The sequence below is a fragment of the Artemia sp. Qi Xiang Cuo genome, chromosome 10, assembly GCF_049724085.1.
Source record: "Artemia sp. Qi Xiang Cuo chromosome 10, ASM4972408v1, whole genome shotgun sequence".
In the NCBI taxonomy this organism is placed as follows: domain Eukaryota; kingdom Metazoa; phylum Arthropoda; class Branchiopoda; order Anostraca; family Artemiidae; genus Artemia; species Artemia sp. Qi Xiang Cuo.
The window spans coordinates 34,906,846-34,925,206 of NC_142803.1; the positions used below are offsets into that span (position 1 = coordinate 34,906,846).

The following is an 18,361-nucleotide window of genomic DNA, read 5'->3' on the forward strand; positions in this document are numbered from 1 at the left end:
ACCAAGTTTTAGTGTTGCTTTGGGAGAAATCTACCTTGAAAAAAATTGCTTTGTGTAGAGGTATAATACTATATAGTGTTTTAAAATAACTTTTAAAACTTTAACCAAATGTATTTTTTGACAAATGTTGTATCTAAGTACATTTTTCAGTTTTATCTTACTTGATTTGGAAAAATTTGTTCCAACTTTGCCCCCCCCCCCAGGATTTTGACGAAGTTACGCCACTGGACATAGATATGAGAAATATCTTTTATGTGAGCTATTAAAAATCTGTCTAGATACCTGCAATACATATACACCCAATAACAATACGCTCATACTGATACGCGTGATATAAATACGTCCGATACCGATACAGCATGCAGCCCTTTCCCCAGGGACTCTGGAAGGTCATATCATCGCTAAAACCAAAGATTTTTGACCTTTAAACTATGTTGAACAAAGTGGCTATCTCAAAATTGTGATTGGATGACTTTGTGGGGAGAGGGCCTTCAGGAAGGGGGGATAGTTACCATCCAGTCTTTTTGGTCATTTAAAAAGGCCCCTTAATAAATCATAATTTCTGTTCTAATGATCTATTACACACCCCCTATGGCCACCCCCTAGCCCTGCTAGAAAAAAAAGAAAAAGAAAAAACGGGAGACAGATCAGTGCTACCCATGCAAAAAAGTGATTTTCCTGTTGTTTAAGGAGGGCTACTGTAATTTCCCTTAACAAGGTTTTCAACAATACTGATTCCAATGGTACAACTTTTATTTTGATCTGACGATATTTTCGAGGGGTTTCAGGCTTTTTTGTGAAATCACCATAAATTTCTTTTCGCAATAAACTTTTACTTCTAAGACAAACCGAAATAGTAGTCACCATTCCTAAATCAGTGTTACATGATAAATTTTTTCACTAGGTAGATTTTTCAAAACGCATTTTTTAACTTTCAGTTACTATGGGCTGTGGTGATACCATGATTTGACTTGACAAAGCCATATTAAGGTGGCATGTGGCACCAAAAATGGGACTTTTTATGTCATTTACGGAGTGGATAGGCTTGGAGGCATAGATAATGTATCTTTTAAGCCTTCAGAGCCCTTTGTGAGTCCCCTTAGTGAGTGAAAATTAAAAAATAAACTTTGAAAAAAATACCCAGTCGAAAAATGTTTTCACTCAATTATAAACCTCATGCCAGAATATTGATAAATACTATTAATGTTTGTCCTTACAGTAAATGCAAATTAAGAAAACACATTTTTGGGAATTCTGAAAAGGAGCTTGACATCCCAATGTATTTACTCCTTTTTTTTCTCCAGCACTAGCGGGGCATTGGAACATAGTAGGAGCATCGAAATATTTTTGCAATTCTAGGTACCATCCACACACACACTTGTCAGGGCGTAATGAATTGGTCACTGGTTTTGACGCCACATATAGGTCTGTCGTTTGGAGACATATCATTACCCCCCCCCCCCCCCTGAATCTGGAGGATTTGTTTTTATTTTAATCTTGTTTCATTCATATAATAATATGATTTTAATGATCAGTACTCCTAAAATGATGAAGTTCAAGAAGCATAAAAATGGCAGTAATGGTAACATGAATCTCCGTGAGTTATATTAACTATGCATCATTTTTTTTTTTTTTTTAATGTCCCTCAGTTTTATAAAATATCTATGTATTTGATACAAGACAATAGTTTCATAAATAATTAAACTTTAATCTTTAGCTCCTTAAAGATATCGATGATAACACATCCCTTGGACTCTTTTTGTGATTAAATAAAAAAAAACAAGTTTTTTTAAATGAAAGTAAGGAGCGACATTAAAACTTAAAACGAACAGAAATTATTCCGTATATTAAAGGGGCTGTCCCCTCCTCAACGCCTTGCTCTTTACGCTAAGTTTTTTATTGTTTAAAAAAAATTGAGTTGTGAGAAAGTCAAACTTTATCGTAAAGAGCAAGGCGTTGAGGAGGGGACAGCCCCTTTAACATACGGAATAATTTCTGTTCGTTTTAAGTTTTAATGTCGCTCCTTACTTTCATTTAAAAAAACTTGTTTTTTTTATTTAATTTTTGAACGTTTTTGAATAAATTCAGGTTTTGATCTTGGATCACAGTACATGAATAATTCAAACAAAATTTTCATATTAATTTACTTTTATTTGGTTAAATGGCTTTCTCGAAACTTGTTTCATTTTATTTACGAATGTTTTTATTAGTAATAAATATACGTAACTTACGAATTAATTTACGTAACGAACTTCTATATTCATATATTTTTAATGCGTATATTAGGGGGTTTGCCCCCTAGTCAATACCTAGCTCTTTAAGCGAAAGTTCGAATTTTGTTCCAATTCTTTAAAACTGACCGCTTAATCACAAAGGCCGTTAATTAGAATAAATAGCTCTTATGAAAGTACTAAAAAATCTCTGGCTTAAAGAGTGAGGTATTGACTAGGGGGTGAACCCAATCATATATGTAATATTTTCTGTTCGTTTAAAGTTTTGATGTTGCTGCTGTTGCAGTTGAAAAACTTGTTTTTTTATATTTAATTTCTAATCTTTTTTAAATAATGCTGGGAAGTCCGGCGTCCCCTTCATAGCAATGTCCCTTTTCCCATGAAAACTTCCTTCATGGAAAGATCCCCCCACATAACCCCAGACCCCCCCCCACTACCAGGAAAAATATCCCCTGAAAACGTCTGTACTGTATACTTCCCAATAACCAATACTATTAATATACGTTGACATTGGGTAAAGTTCATAACTTTCAGCCCTCCTCCCGAGAACTTCGGGTGATTAAGTCATCCTAAAAGACATACTTATAATATTTTCGAACATGCTGAACAAAATGGCTATCTCAAAATTTTGTTCAGGTGACTTTGGGAAAAAATGAGCGTGGGAGGGGGCCTACTTGCCCTCCATTTTTTTGGTTCCTTAAAAAGGGAACTAGAACTTTTAATTTCCATTCGACTGAGCCCTCCCGCTATATTCTAGGACCAATGGGTCGATACGGTCACCCCTGGGGAAAAAAACAAACAAATAAACACGCATCCGTGATGTTTCTTCTAGCAAAAAATGCAAAATTCCGCATTTTTGTAGATAAGAGCTTGAAACCTCTACAGTAGCGGTATCTGATACGAGGAATACGATGGTGTGATTTTCATTAAGGTTCTATAACTTTTAGGGGGTATTTCCCCCTTTTTTCGAAAATCAGCCAAATTTTCTCAGGCGCGTGACTTTTGATGGGTAGGAGTAAACTTGATGAAACTTATATATTTGAAATCAGCATTAAAATCCAATTCTTTTGATGTATCTATTTGTATCAAAATACTGTTTTCTAGAGTTTCGGTTACCATTTAGCCTATACTATGCTATATGTTGACATTGGGTAAAGTTCATAACTTTCAGCACTCCCCCTGGGGGCTTCGAGGGATTAAGTCATCCTAAAAGACATAGTTGTAATATTTTCGACCATGCTGAACAAAATGGCCATCTCAAACTTTTGATCGGGTGACTTTGGGAAAAAATGAGCGTGGGAGGGGTCCTAGTTGCCCTCCAATTTTTCGATCACTTGAAAAGAACACTAGAACTTTCAATTTCCGTTCCAATGAACCATCTAACAAAATTCTAGAACTACCGGATCAAAACGTTCACCACTGGAAAAAAAAACAAAACAAAAAAAAAAAAAAAAAAAACACGCATCCGTGATCTTTCTTCTGGCAAAAAGAGGAAAATTCCACTTTTTTGTAGATAGGAGCTTGAATCCTCTACAGTAGGGTTCACTGATGCGCTGAATATGATGGTGTGATTTTCATTAAGGTTCTATAATTTTTAGGGGGTCTTTCCCCCTTTTTTCGAAAATCAGCCAAATGTTCTCAGGTACGTAACTTTTGATGGTTAAGATTTATCTTGACGAAACTTATATATTCGAAATCAAAATTTAAATTTGATTCTTTTGATGTATCTATTGGTATCAAAATTTTGTTTTTTAGAGTTTCGGTTACTATTGAGCCGGGTCGCTCCTTACTTACAGTTCGTTACCACGAACTGTGACAAAATTGTACAGTTTTTTTGTGGGAAAGTTTAAGAAATGTGGGAAAACATAACCAGCATTTAATGCTATATTTCACGAAAAGCTCATGCAAACTTCTTTAGTTTCTTTGTAATGGTTTATTGTGTATATTTTTGAATCCCGAAAAGATAAAAAAAAAATAATGTAAGAAATCAAATTTTTCCAATGAAAATAAAGAGCTAAGTTGAAACTTAAAACGAACAAAAACCATTTCTTCGCAGTTTATACTAATTATAACTGCAAAACTGATTCCAATAAACTTACTCGTGATATTTCCCTTTATTTTTGGAATTCTGAAAAATTAGCCCTTTACTCAAAACTGTGCTTACTTGAGCATTTTAGAGAACTAAAGCTGTTTACTAAAATTTAATGATTTCATGGCCGTGGAAATTTAATTAAGGGTCATATAAATTGTCCTTTATTTTCTGCAGGCTACTTGAGGACTTTTCTCCTCCTAACACAATTTTGTTGCGTGGGTATTATGTTATCAATAGAGCGCTAGTTTTTCAGAATCTTACAAATAAAGGGAAATATCACGAATCAGCTTATTTCAATCAGTTTCCAGTCACATCTTGAATAAACTGCGAAGCAATAATTTGGTCCGTTTTAAGGTTCAACTTCACTCTTTTAGTCTCATCAGAAAAACTCCCTTTTTCAAATTAATTGGATGGTAGAAAATAATTTCGACCACCTACAATACATATTCTTTAACTTCTTCCTTTACCTGTTTCATTAGCTAAATTAGAGTTATATTCTCCCGATTGCCCATACCAGAACAACTGGCAGCGCTGTTTCTTGAGACATTTTACCCTCTTAATTTATTTGTAGGCTAGAGTGTAATTGCGAAATGATCACGATATACGAGCATGGCAGATTTTCATAACGAGACGCAGCGTATAAACTTTTGGAAACGTCTCAAATGCGTATATTGTACAGTTCTGCTGCAATAACTCCAAATGCGTTGGTGGACAAGATGAACTGAAAAAAAAATGTTCTAAGTTATTAACTTTTATTAAGGACAGCTCTGTGCTTCCCTTCCTTTTTTTTAAATCTGTCAAAGATCTAATCGGAAGCTTTCGATGGATTCAAGGAAAATATCAGTAGAGTAAATCATTTAAGGGTTGTTGTACAAGTGGTGTCAAATACCTTTTGAGGGCCAAATAAACCATCCATCTAGTTAGATTTTGCATTAGATTTTTTAAGTAAATGCAACAAAAGTTATTAAACCCTCCATTCAGGGGCATAATTTGTTATTGGGCAGGGGGTAACTCCCCTCAGACCCCGCCCCCCCCAACTGAATTTAATGTCTTCAAATATTTTGACGAAACTAAGATAGGCATACATTTTTCAAGCATCCACAGAAACAGGTTAATTTCTTTAGTATACCTTTCCCTTTACGGTACTATTAATTTAAAAAACAAAGTTTTTCCGAGGGAAGTAAAGAGCGAAGTTGAAACTTGAAACGAACAAAAATTATTACTTCACAGCCTATCTAACTTATATCAATAAAACTAATACAAATAAACCAACTAATTATGTTTCCCTATGTTTCTAGGATCATAGAAAACTAGCGCTTTACTGAAAACACAAAATAATATAGGAGTTTTTGATAGAGTAAAAGCAAACCAATTAAGGACACTTTACGGAATAAAAATAAAGTGTTTAAGGATGGTTTCTTTAATTTGTTTTCGTTTAATTTGATATCACTTCTGCACAAAGGCTCAGTTCAATGACTGGCTCTCGTTTTGGTTCTGAAAAGGACATTCCATGATTAGTTTGTAGACAAGTTCAAAGTAAAGCCATTTTGATAGTATTAGGACTATAGACTAGCTTTAGAATTTTGTATCATAGCTTGAAATTCACCATTGTATAGAGAGAAAACGGACAAAAATTATTACTTCACAGCCTATTTAATATATATTAATATAACTAGTACAAATAAACCAACTAATTGTCTTTCCCTATGCTTTTAAGATTATAGAAAACTAGCGCTTTACTGAAAACACAAAATAATATAGGAGTTTTAGTACAGTAAAAGCAAACCAATTAAGAACACCTTTTATAGAATCAAAATATTATCAATCCTTTATAGGATCAATCCCTTTTAAGATAAAGCAACAATTCATTTTAGGATTTACTTTATTCTTTTTACGTTTAATTTGGTATCACTTCTGCACAATGGCTCAGTTCAATGACTGGCTCTCGTTTTGGTTCTTAAAAGGACATGTCATGATTAGTTTGTACACAAGTTCAAATTAAGGCCATCTTGATAGTATTAGGACTATAGACTAGCTTTAGAATTTCTATCCGACCGAGCTACCAGGTGAAGACGACAAAACCAGCTCTGTTACAACTTCCTAGTGCTTATTAGAAATAGTACCCCACAGGGCTCTTAACACAGGACGCAGACTAAGGTTAATATTATCAAATTTCAAAATCAAAATGATCCGACAAATGCAGTAATATTGATATGAACATGCAAAAATAAGGGACTATGATCATGGGCGTAGGGAGGGGGCAGGGGGCAGCTGCCCCCCCTAGACCTTCAAATTTACATTAGATATGGCTGAAACAACAGAGGGTCTGGAAAAAGCAGTGGATAAAATTCCGTCACACTTACGACTGCCCCCCCTCCTAGATGCTATGCTGCCTAATGCTGCCTACGCCCATGACTATAGATAATGAAATTTAAAAGCTTTTTTTATACTTGATGTATCACGATGGAACAGATTTGCGTAGCATTCTAAGAGCATAAAACCGCATTTCACTTCCAACACTTTTAACAAATTATGCCATGTTTCATAACATATCACTAAAATATATGAATATTTAAATAATAGATTTTTGAACACTCAATCTTGAAATTCAAACATCTTAATCTCAAACGCAAAAACCAGCATTTGAAATTTGGCCCACAGACACCTTTGGCTTTCTAAAATATAGCTTATAGTTGCCTCATTTCGCTCTCTAGGATCGGCAGTTAGGGCCTTCGGCCAGTAGTGAGGGGTCAATCTATTCTACAAGGCCCATAGCAAATTTCTACAAGGCCCTCTGACTTCACAACGCCCGTGGCCAAATTCCCATGAGAGCCGTGGCAAGATTCCCTATAGAGCCCATGGCTAAATTCCCATGAGAGCCCCTATCAAGATTCCCACCCCTGGCAAGATTCCTGAGCGTTTCAATATAATTCCTTGGAATGTGGTCGGGATAATAGAAAAGTAGCGATAATATGGAATTCTAAATGGAGTCCCTCGCACGGGTGTATCCCATTTGAGCGCTTTCCCATTTGAGCGCCATGGCGCGCAAATGGGAATTTCCTATTTGCGCGCCGTATTTTAATTAGTTCAGTTGTGTCCCATTTGAGCGCCAGATAATATTTTGCGTTTCCTCTTCATGTTGAAAATCGCTCTTCTCTTATCCAAGTCCGAAATTGAACTGAACTGAGCTAACAATCTTGCACCCTCTTATAACATTTACTTCGAGCGCCCATTAATCCTAATTTACGATGCAAGGTCAGGTGACCTAATTGCGTAAGCGATTGCACAACCGTTTACCCACAAAATGCAATAGGATTTAGTGTGGGAGCATATTTTTTTACCCTCTTATAACAAGTATTTAATGATGCCAGGAACAATATTTCTGGTTAGTATTAATAAGTCAGTTTGACAATGAAGAGCTCCAAGAATAAACAACTGCTAGAACACGACGGTTTCGTCTACAGATTCGATAAGCCGATTTCTGGAGGAAGAAAGAAGAGCTGGAGATGCATGAAGAAAGGATGTCTCGGGCGGTTACACACTGATTCCAGCGACGGCTCACCAGTTTCAGTTGGTACGCACGACCACAGCGCTGATCCTCTGCAGACCCAGCAGTACAAATTCCGGTCAGACCTTCGAAGCGAGTCAGCCCGTACTACTCGTCCGATTCCCGCTATCTACGACGGCCAGGTCGCAAGTGCTGCTGCCAGTGGGCTGAGTGCTTTGCCTCAGTTACCCTATAAGCACGTGAAGTCGTCCATGTACAGATCACGAAACAAGCTGATACCACCACTGCCCGCTGATACTATATCCGTACCGACGCCCTTGCCCCAGGCTTTCAGTGAGACGTCTGCAAACCAGAGATTCCTCCTCTTTCAGCTTCAAAATAACGCTGCGATTTGCTTTGTAACCGACGAGTCGTTAAGTCTGCTTGAACGAAGCCCGGAATGGTATATGGACGGCACCTTCGACTCAGCTCCTTCCCCATTCGGCCAGTTGTTCACCGTTCACGTTTTCTTCGGCGACAAGCAACTTCCCGCTGTCTTCGTGCTCATGGAGAGCAAGTCTGCGCAGCTTTACAACGACGTCTTCAGCGAGCTGATCCTACAGGCTGCGATGAAAGGAGTGACACTTCGCCCGACGACCGTCGTCTCTGATTTTGAGACCGGTCTGCTGACATCCGTGAAGCAAGTTTTTCCGGCCGCCAAGCACCGTGGGTGTTACTTCCACTTTTGCCAAGCAGTAATCAGAAACTTGGGGCGTCACTCAGTCCGTGAGCTGTACATGACCGATGCAGACTTCAACCTCTACGTTCGAAAGCTTCTGGCTCTGGCGTTCCTACCTCCAGCGATCGTCAGAATCAATTCTGGTCCAATCATTTCTCACATCGTTCGTACCTGGCCTTCGGCTCGTCCGTTTGTCACTTACTTCAGCCGTCAGTGGTTCGACCAATGTCCTCCTCATTTCTGGTCAGTCTACGGCATCCAGCGAAGGACAAACAACGACCTCGAATCATGGCACATGCGGTTTAACCGAAGAGTCGGTCGCTACCACCCGAACTTGTGGCAGTTTATCTCTTTCCTGAAGGAAGAACAAGCAGTCGTCGATTCTGCAAGGACACAGCTACTCCAGGGTCATGTCATCCATCGGACGAACAAGAAGTATGCAAGGCTGAACGAACGACTCGAAAAGCTGTCGACGGAGTACAGGGCTGGAACTCGAACAGCAGACGAGCTTCTCTTGGGTGTCGCACATAACATTTCGCCGGATGTGTGATATTAGCAGTTTTTGTTTGTATTTTTACCAATATATTAATTTGAATTATCCGTTTTTGGCACGATTTTTGGGTGATTTCGTTCCATTTGTAAACGATCGTTGTGAAATAACTCTAAAAAAAGAGCCGAATATTTCGACTTGACCAGCAAGCCTTCTTCAGCGGCAATCAGTTCTTACCCTATGAACGTGCGTAAAATCTTCACTTATATTCTTCACAAGCTTAACAAACGTTTAGCTTCTTAACTCTCAGTACAGAGTTATTTCACAACCATTGACCCAATAAAATCCTCAGTTTTGTTCGTTGTCTTCGTGGCAATAAATATTTCTACAGGTCAATGTGGCAGCAAACCACGCTTCATCCACCGCAAAATCACAATTTTGGGTTTGGCGCTCAAATGGTACTCCGTGGCGCTCAAATGGGAACAAAATTCCGTGGCGCTCAAATGGAACAAAATTCCGTGGCGCTCAAATGGGAAAGCGCTCAAATGGGAACACCCCCCTCGCACCTGTGCAGCGCGGTCAGCTGGTAACACGACCTGTTTCTAGGCGAAATTCCCAGGTGTTTTCCACCTATATATGTCTAAACGGCTTTCCTGGAATCCAGGTGTCCCTGTTACGTCATGCGACATACCCTCATACCTTAAAGGGTTAGATAAGTGGAGCTACCAACCCCTCAAGCCGCCACACCTACGCAATACGGTCACTGGTTCTATTAAAGGGAATACATTTGGAAAGACTCCCATGACACACCCCTCCGTACTACAATGACTTCACACGACTTACCCCGTTTCAAACGGTCAGGTGAAATATGCTTGACGCAATTTTAGGTAACCATGTGAGAGGAACGCATGGGGGATTCCCCGCTTGTAACTTAACGACAACACACACCTTACGTAATGATTGTGCATCACTGTCACGTAATACCTTTTTTTGCAATTTATTTTTCGCCCGAAACATTCAACGCTTTTTTTCTTTCTTTGACTTAATGACGGCACACACTTTATGTAAGGCGACGCAATGATTGCGCAACCATCACGATACTCTTTTTGACATTTTATTTTTCGCTCGAAACGCTCAAAGCATTTTTCTTTCATTAACTTAATGACTTTTTTATTTTTTCGCTCGAAACGTTCAACGATTTTTTTCCTTTTTTTTTTTTCATTACTTATTTGACCCCACTAGGACTCAAAAGGTCATTCCCATCCAACGGATTTTTGCCTTAACCGAGAGAACCACCAATCTATTTCCAATGTTCTGTATTAGAGAAATACTTTCCCCTTGACGTCATAGGTGTTCCCTAGCCAGCGCCATTGTTTTTCCATGCACCTGCAACATTTGACAAGAAGCCGTTGAGTATTGATTTTCAGAGATAATCGCTGTCAACGTATTTATAACGATAAAATGAAAATGTATCGTTTCTTTGTGTGGGATACTAGATTTCACACTATCGTGACAATATACGGCTGCTCCCCTAACAATCATTTTTAGAGGGTGAGCTGTGTTAGTGGTACATATAAACCATATTAAGAGGTATCTTTGAAGAACTTTTAATGAAATGCTTCATTTCTTTGATAAATTGTTATATTGCCCTCTCTGTCATGGAAAAAATTCTTTAACACCTCCACCTTAACTTTTACTTTGTAGAACAATACTCCAAGCAATTCACCCCACAATGACATTGCTTGACTGTCCCCCTTCATCCTTCCTAAGCTATGTTTCAGTTATTTCACGATCAAGTTATGCATTTAAATCCCGTGATTCAAATTTTTGCAACCCAAGGCTATCATGATACCCCACAAAACACACCACACCACCATGGCATCACATCCCCCTCCATCATCCATGTGGCACCAGTCCCTCGCCCCGATTGAGCTGACATTAGTGGTGCATATAAAGCGTCTTAAGAGGTGTCTTTGAAGGACTTTTAATGAAATGCATCGTTTCTTACAGTAACTGTTAGATTCCCCCCTCCTTCATGGGAAAAAATGTTTAACACCTCCACCTTAACTTTTAAGCTGTAGAACATGTTAATCCAAATAATTAACCCTACAACGACATTGCTTGACTGTCCCCCTGACACCCCTTTCATCATTCCTAAGACATTTTTCATTTATTTCATAAAAAAAATTATGCATTGAAATCCCACGATTCATGTTTTGCAACCCAAGCCTATCATGATGCCCCACAAAACACTCCACACAACCCTGGCCTTACACCCCCCTCCATCATCCATGTGGCACCAATCCACCGCCCCGAGCGAGCTGATATTAGTGGTACATTTAAAACGTTTTAAGAGGTATCTTTGAAGGACTTTTAATGAAATGCATCGTTTCTTTGAGTAATTGTTAGATTCCCCCCTCTTTCATGGAAAAAATCTTTAACACCTCCACCTTAACTTTTAAGCTGTAGAAAATTTTACCCCAAGCAATTTACCCCAAAATGACATTGGTTGACTGTGCCCCTGACACCCCCATCATCATTCCTAAAGACATTTTCAGTTATTTCACAATTAAAATTATGCATTTAAATCCCATGATCAAATTTTTGCAACCCAAGCCTATCATGATGCCCCACAAAATACTCCACACCACCTAGGCATACCCCCCTCCTCAACCACCCTTGTGGCACCAGTCCCCCGCCCCCCAAGTGAGATGATATTAGTGGTACATTTAAGTCGTTTTAAGAGGTATCTTTGAAGGACATTAATGAAATGTATCGTGACTTTGAGTAATTGTTAGATATCCCCCTCCTTCATGTAAAAAATTCTTTAACACCTCCACATTAACTTTTAAGCTGTAGAACATGTTACTCTAAGCAATTCAACCAACAATGACATTGCTTGACTGTCCCCCTGACACCCCCTTCATCATTCCTATGTCATTTTTCTCAGTTATTTCATAATAAAAATTATGCATTTAAATTTAGTGATTCAAGTTTTTGCAACCCAAGCCTATCATGATGCCCCACAAAACACTCCACACCACCATGGCATCACAAGCCCCCCCCCCCTCCATCACCCATGTGGCACCAGTCCTCGCCCCCAAGTGAGGTGATTTTAGTGGTGCATTTAAACCATATTAAGAGGTATCTTTAAAGGACTTTTAAGGAAATGCACCGTTTTTTTAGTAATTGTTATATTTTAACCCTCCTCCATGGAAAAAATTCTTTAACGCATCCATCTTAACTTTTGAGCTGTATAACATGATACTCCCAAAGACACCCCACCACCATGACATTACTTGACTTTTCGCTAAAAATAATGTTCTCGGAAAACTTTATTTCTGTTCGCTTTTTAATAGTAGGTTTTAATTAATAGTCAGAATGTTTATAAAAATTTTCCAGCCTTACTGTTTAAAAACTAAAATGTTGGAATGTAATTTAAATTTCTGACAACATTTGAATATTCTGTCAAAATGTTCAATCCGACATAGTTTTGAGCAAGAAATTTCTAAAAATATTTTTACTTTCAAATTTACGGCGGATGTGGAGGAGAATTGTAATTCACACAGATTGAAAATCAGCATAACTTCAGGTCTATAGGGCTGGAAATATTCTGACCCCATTCCTGTAGACAGTGTTTCCACTTATCTTTTCAAACAATCTGTAAAATCTTGACAATTTTTTCGGGAGAAAATCGGAAGATGGCTCTCAGGATTCGGGAGAAAATCGGGAGATGGATTTCAGTATTCGGTAGAATTTTCAATAAGAACTGTTTTATTTTGTATTAAGTTTTGGAGCTGTTTAAGCGATTTGCAGATGAAGTACCACATTCTAAAAGTTCAGAGTGCAGATTTACTGGAGCCAGCTGTAATTCCGGAAAGAAAATTCGTCGATCAACTTTGTCAAACATGACAAAAGGAAGCTCCTAGAAGCTTAGAGAGAGAGAGAGAGATAGATTTATTCTAAACAAACAAACAATTTAACATAAGTTTAGTGGCCACCCCAAGAAGTAAAAACTTGTCCAAGGGGGTGGCAAAAATACACTAACATAACAAAACAATAATAAAAAAACGAAAAAAAATAATAACCTATCTATATCACAGTCCCCAAACAGCACCACAAACCTTAAACCTTAACATTTTCATTAAATTTGCAATCATATTCATAATCATCACCCCCAGGAGCCATAAAAATTTACCAATATCATTATTAAAAAAAAAAAAAAAAAAAAAAAAAAAAAAAAAAAAAAAACCTAAAATTCATACTTACTAAAAAGCATCCCTTTAATTACTATCTTAAACGAAGAAATATCACCTATATTTTTTGTATTTTGATCAAGATGGTTCCAACTTCTGATCCCCCTGTGAAGCAAAGAAAACATCGATCGGGCCGAAACTGCCAGTGGAATATTAATCTCTGCAGATGACCTAGTATCATAATCATGGACAGAAGATCTCAGGTTAGCCAAGCTATTAAAACACGGGAGGTTTATACCCCTCTGAATCCTAAAAATGAATAGAAGTGTATACAACTCCCGTAATCCGGAAGCTGGCAGTATCTTTACACGCTCATACACGTTTCGTATCGAATCCCGGGGTTGTAGGCCATCTAACAGCCGAACAGTGTTGTTTTGTAGAACTCGTATTGGCCGAGCAATAGAAGGAAATGTTCCAAGCCAAACGCTACTACAATACAATATATATGGATGGATAAGGGAAAAATAAAGAAGGCGCATAACAAAAGGAGGAAAAAAATGCTTAAGTTTTTTCATTATACCCAGGTTACGAGACACGATTTTACAAACATAATGTAAATGACGCTTGAATGATAAAACATCATCAATATAAACCCCCAGGTACTTGTAAGAACACACCTGCTTTAATGCTCCATACTATGATACAATATCCTGAAACCATGGATAAAAATCTGGTGAACGGGAAAAAATAACAAAATTAGTCTTACCCAGATTAATCTTTAATCTATTTACCCTCAACCAGGAATATAACCTTTCAATGTATTTAAATGTATTTAATTTTGAAACTAAGTGCAGTCATATTTCATTCAGACTCTAAAGCTGTTTAATTAGGACATTTTTCTTCATCGACCCCTACTTTTTCTCGCCCTTTCAGATTCCACACGACAGCCCATTCCCCGTCCACAACAGGACGGGGAGAGAAAATCTAAACGAATTACGGACTCCAGGCCTTTGGCCATTGAGTCTGAGTGAAGCGGATACTATGATTTACCACCATCCCCAGAGTTATTCACAAATGATAAAGAGAAAACGCAAAGTCGCAGCTCATTAGTACTCATATAACTGAAAAGAAGTATAAAAAAATAGCAAACTTTCAGATACCGCATTACATTCATAATCTGTGTCTATCTCATGACTTTTTATGTGAGCAACCCACTCTGATCATGCAGTGGCTCTGCTGTGCTGGCAGACACTACTGTTCCTTTTAGCCTCTTTCTGAGGGACTGGTCATCCGTCAGTGTGTCTGGTGTAACTCCGGCTCGTTTTATTCCAAGTATCATCTGAATTGTGGAAGCCAAAGTTACTATTATCAAACGATTCCTTCTGTCTATCTTTACATCCTTGAGTAGTCTTTCTGAAGTTACGCTAAAAAATAGCAATGAATACAAGTAATGTGCAAACTTTGCTAATTTTGGTTTCTACTGTGGTCTCTTGTGCTCAAAGCCGATTTCCACTAATCCACGGCTGTCAGAGTTACTGTTTCATCATCATTGATGCTATCGGAATGTTCCAGCCAGTCTTTGCCAATGGCACTTCTCGACCACCCTGGCAACGAGTAGCGTCTTAAATATGGGCCATGGGTGAGTGGGTTTAGTGACTTAGCTTTTTCAGGTTCAATAAAACTGATTTCAATATTTCACTTGCTGTTAGTTGTCCTCGTTTTCATCCTTTCTTCATGATTTTATGTTTTGTAATACACTGTTTGGCCCTGGCGGACTATATTCGTCACTTTCTGCTTACCCAATCTTACTTTATCAGTAACATTCTTATGCGGCATATTTTTCAGGAATGGGACTAACTTGTCAACCAGCAGAAATGGTAAATTGTTTTCACAATGCTGCAACTTCGTCTCTGCATCTTGTACTGGATCATCTGATGCAAACCCCTTCAGTTCTACAGAGCAATTGCAGACAAAGTCTAATTTTTGTCATATTTCTTTAAATTTGTATTAACATTGGATCATTTTGAACCTACTGAATCACCTGGGCCCACATAGTGCTAGTTCACATCTTCTTGCTGAAAGCCGACACCTGTGGTTAGTTTATGAATAGAAAATAATTAGTTAATTACATACCTTGAAGGTGTTTAAATGATCAAAAACAGAAAATAAATGCAACCACTGTGGAATGGATAATGGGCAATGTTCATACATATGCCAATAAATTCAAATCGCGCTGCCTCAATTGCGTGGGACGCTAGGGAAAATCCCCAAAAGACCACGGACAACGGCCAGGTAAAAAACAAAAACAAAGAATGACTACAAAGTAAAATTTTCCGGGGATTAAACTTTCTGAAGATTTTCGAGAGATTCGGTATCTTCTTTTTTGTCGGGAGATGGATTAGAAATTCGGTAGATCTCCCGAAAAATCGGGAGAAGTGGAAACACTGCCTGTAGATAATCTTCAATATACATGTATATTAATCCACCATTTAATTAAAAGAAACTGTTCATTTTCTATTTTATTGTAGTCTTTCTGTTTGTTAGTTTAAATATACACATGTCAGATGATTTATGAGAAAAAAACGGTTCTGTTATCTTAAAAAACACAAAACTTCACGAATGACGTCCCCTTAATCCAGTCTCCTTATCCTGTAATTTTCATGCCAATCGAAAAAAAAATTGTTTGACTCATTTTAGAGTGTCAGAAATCAATACAACTCAATGATTTCAAATTATTTTCTGCCAGTATATTGTATGTTGCCAGTACATTGAAAAAAATAAATTTTGTCTTTTTTAGGCACCACGTTTTCTGGCCCCATCGTTTGTTTTCTTTAAATGAAGTTCCGTTTCAAGTACTTCCAGTATTGTTTTTTTAAGCAGTTAAGATTTACGACTAGAAGTAAGTAATAAGTTCAGCATTACATAGTTAGTAAATGCAATCTACTTCAGCCTTAACTAATAGTATATTTGGCTAAGTTTGGTCCGATGTCAACTTGAAACTATTGCGGTTTTTCAATAATAATCTGTTAAAATTTTGCTAACATTAGTACCTTTCCTGGCATAGCTCCTAACCCTTTAAAGAGCTAACAACTATTTTAACCAGGAATTTGGTATGATGTCATGACTTCAGACAGATAATAATCTGTAAAAGATTCTTGAAATGAGCTTTCCTATTTTTTTTCTCTTTTTTTTAGATTGGAAAACATGTTGAAAATACGTCAGAAACATTTGGAAATATGAAATTTTCCTTTTTTAAGCAAGTTCAGACCATTCTCTAAAAAGAAGTCTTAGCAATATTATAATTCTATCCAGGTGAATGGATAGATCATGAATTAAAGAATATAATGCCCTTGCCAAATTATAGTCACACTTGTCGATAAAATCAAAATTAAGCACGGCTACAGCGCCAATTACGTTCGCCGTTCGTAATTTCTCGAGTTTAACATTGTTCAACTTTCAAGCATAAATTTCTTCACTGACCAATCAAAGTCAAGGTTTAAGGCATACTTTTTAAAACTAGAAAAGATGGAAAACTTAGAACAACGGTTTTTCTATCTGGGAGAGGAATCTGACGAAAGTTAAGAAGACTTAGTATTAGTAGAGAACAGTTGGACAGAAATTACTGTTGGTGCAAACTCTTTAAACTAATTTCTTGCAATTTTAATTTTTTTGCTTTTTAAATACAAGTGTGACGCTAAAATCAAGGAAATTGCCTCGTCATTCATGATATTTGGCTTTCTTTATCGATAGATGTGACTATGATGTGGCACGGGTTCACGGATATCTCACAGTTCACGCGGAAGATAAACTATAAAAACAATGGAATAACTCAAAAGGTTTTTTTCACCGTTTTCCTACAAAATGTATTGTGTGCAACATTGCGTCTTTGGAATTACCATGATTGATATGCTAGCTGATTATTAAATAAGTAACTATTGTCGGGCGTCTTTACAAACGACTGACTACGTATGATTGACCGATAAAATCCAAAATCTTAGATTCATATGGAAAGAATAGCTGTTTAAAGAATTTACAAGACAGAAAAATAAAATGCATAAAAATTCAGTTTCCATTTAGTTTTGAATATTTGATCAGTTTAGAAGAAAACTTCTAATCTGTAAGAAGAGATCCCGATGAATTTATCTCACATCATATTTGCGTTGTTTTAAGACAACTTTAAGTTCAAGTTGGAGAAGCAATAGAAAATGTCGGCGCTTGATAAAACCGATACATCGAGAATAAAATCCTCTGGCTCTAAAAAATCAGGATCAATTAGGAAATCTGTGAGGAGATGGGCGTTGATTCTCATATATTATGTTTGTTTTTACATTATTCTGGGCTGTTTTACTGTTGGGCTGTTTTTGGCTTTCCTTTGGGCTAGAATTGATACAAACGTTGCTTTCTTGCGAACAGAGTATAGCTTAATAGATACCACCCCGGCTCTTACAATTCGCCCAAGATTTGAGGAAGAAAAATATCCTTACTTAATTGAGTTCACAAGTGGAAGTAATGGCAATTGGCAGAAACAAGTCAGTATTCTAGAAAAGTTTCTAGAAGATGCCTTTCTAGAAGATATTCAGGAAATCTATAAAGATGATTTCCGAAACCATTGTGGTAAGGAAAATAAATTCGGGTATGAGCAAGGTCGGCCATGTGTATTTATAAAACTGAACAAGATACTCGATTGGACGCCTGTACCTTATACGAAGGCTGATAAGCTTCCAGCAGATATGCCAGATGATTTAAAACAGCATATCGTATCCACTGACGAAGAAAATGCGGTTACCACATTACCTCTCTTCTTACCGTCGAAAGGGATCGAATCCACAAAAATGATATGGCTTTCTTGCGAAGGAAAGACTGCCAACGACAGATTCACCATTGATTATCTTCCATTCAGAGGATTCCCAGCTTATTATTACCCTTATAGTAACATACCTGGGTATGTTTCACCTCTCATTGCCCTCAAACTTGATAACCTACAACCCGGTAACCTGACCAGTATCCAATGCAAAGCTTGGGCTAAGAATATTAACCACGACTATAAAAACAATCATGGTTACCTTGAATTTCAAATAAAAATGCATGAGCCAAAACCAGAGTAAGCTAAAGGAAATATCGAAAAA

The 18,361-nt window shown here is 37.4% G+C and overlaps 1 pseudogene; it reads left to right on the forward strand.

The window, feature by feature from the left end:
* The first annotated feature begins 17,440 nt into the window (after nt 1-17,440).
* Nucleotides 17,441-18,340, forward strand: LOC148947698 (sodium/potassium-transporting ATPase subunit beta pseudogene; annotated as a pseudogene).
* The last annotated feature ends 21 nt before the right edge of the window (nt 18,341-18,361 follow it).